At 51.6% G+C, this 1,491-nt stretch overlaps 4 non-coding genes across 4 annotated transcripts; all 4 read right to left on the reverse strand.

Annotated features, from left to right (window-relative positions):
* On the reverse strand, positions 1 to 117 carry LOC123178014 (5S ribosomal RNA; the record flags this gene model as incomplete). Its single annotated transcript, XR_006489270.1, has 1 exon — positions 1 to 117. It is a non-coding gene; the product is annotated as a 5S ribosomal RNA (ribosomal RNA).
* Positions 118 to 414: 297 nt separating this feature from the next.
* LOC123178012 (5S ribosomal RNA) lies at positions 415 to 533 on the reverse strand. The gene has a single exon (XR_006489268.1). It is a non-coding gene; the product is annotated as a 5S ribosomal RNA (ribosomal RNA).
* Positions 534 to 830: 297 nt separating this feature from the next.
* LOC123178013 (5S ribosomal RNA) lies at positions 831 to 949 on the reverse strand. Its single transcript, XR_006489269.1, has one exon. It is a non-coding gene; the product is annotated as a 5S ribosomal RNA (ribosomal RNA).
* Positions 950 to 1,246: 297 nt separating this feature from the next.
* LOC123178011 (5S ribosomal RNA) lies at positions 1,247 to 1,365 on the reverse strand. Its single transcript, XR_006489267.1, has one exon. It is a non-coding gene; the product is annotated as a 5S ribosomal RNA (ribosomal RNA).
* Between the last annotated feature and the right edge of the window lie 126 nt (positions 1,366 to 1,491).

Consider the following 1,491-nt stretch of genomic DNA (forward strand, 5'->3'; position numbering starts at 1 on the left):
AATGCAACACGAGGACTTCCCAGGAGGTCACCCATCCTAGTACTACTCTCACCCAAGCACGCTTAACTTCGGAGTTCTGATGGGATCCGGTGCTTTAGTGCTGGTATGATCGCATCCGACATGTTACCCCGGTCTTCGTCCCTTATCCTTGCCCCTCCCAGCTCCACTACAAAGACGATTGTACATTGCTTTGGCCGCTCCCTCTCAACTACGGAGACGAGTTTAACGCGGTTTCCACCCCTCCCTCTCAACCGCACCAGTGCACGCTTGCCGCGCCACAACGCCGACGCTGGACCCGTGAATCGTGAGCACCCAGCTATGACTTACCGCACTCGTGCAAAATAATAAAACACGGTAAATATATTACTTACACGTACGTTTTGTTTTGCAAGCGGCGCGAAAAATATTAAAAAGGGAATGCAACACGAGGACTTCCCAGGAGGTCATCCATCCTAGTACTACTCTCGCCCAAGCACGCTTAACTTCGGAGTTCTGATGGGATCCGGTGCTTTAGTGCTGGTATGATCGCATCCGACATGTTACCCCGGTCTTCGTCCCTTATCCTTGCCCCTCCCAGCTCCACTACAAAGACGATTGTACATTGCTTTGGCCGCTCCCTCTCAACTATGGAGACGAGTTTAACGCGGTTTCCACCCCTCCCTCTCAACCGCACCAGTGCACGCTTGCCGCGCCACAACGCCGATGCTGGACCCGTGAATTGTGAGCACCCAGCTATGACTTACCGCACTCGTGCAAAATAATAAAACACGGTAAATATATTACTTACACGTGCGTTTTGTTTTGCAAGCGGCGCGAAAAAAATTAAAAAGGGAATGCAACATGAGGACTTCCCAGGAGGTCACCCATCCTAGTACTACTCTCGCCCAAGCACGCTTAACTTCAGAGTTCTGATGGGATCCGATGCTTTAGTGCTGGTATGATCGCATCCAACATGTTACCCCGGTCTTCGTCCCTTATCCTTTCCCCTCCCAGCTCCACTACAAAGACGATTGTACATTGCTTTGGCCGCTCCCTCTCAACTACGGAGACGAGTTTAACGCGGTTTCCACCCCTCCCTCTCAACCGCACCAGTGCACGCTTGCCGCGCCACAACGCCGACGCTGGACCCGTGAATCGTAAGCACCCAGCTATGACTTACCGCACTCGTGCAAAATAATAAAACACGGTAAATATATTACTTACACGTGCGTTTTGTTTTGCAAGCGGCGCGAAAAAAATTAAAAAGGGAATGCAACACGAGGACTTCCCAGGAGGTCACCCATCCTAGTACTACTCTCGCCCAAGCACGCTTAACTTCGGAGTTCTGATGGGATCCGGTGCTTTAGTGCTGGTATGATCGCATCCAACATGTTACCCCGGTCTTCGTCCCTTATCCTTGCCCCTCCCAGCTCCACTACAAAGACGATTGTACATTGCTTTGGCCGCTCCCTCTCAACTACGGAGACGAGTTTAACGCGGTTTCCACCCCTC

This window comes from Triticum aestivum, unplaced genomic scaffold, assembly GCF_018294505.1.
Source record: "Triticum aestivum cultivar Chinese Spring unplaced genomic scaffold, IWGSC CS RefSeq v2.1 scaffold122958, whole genome shotgun sequence".
Lineage (NCBI taxonomy): Eukaryota > Viridiplantae > Streptophyta > Magnoliopsida > Poales > Poaceae > Triticum > Triticum aestivum.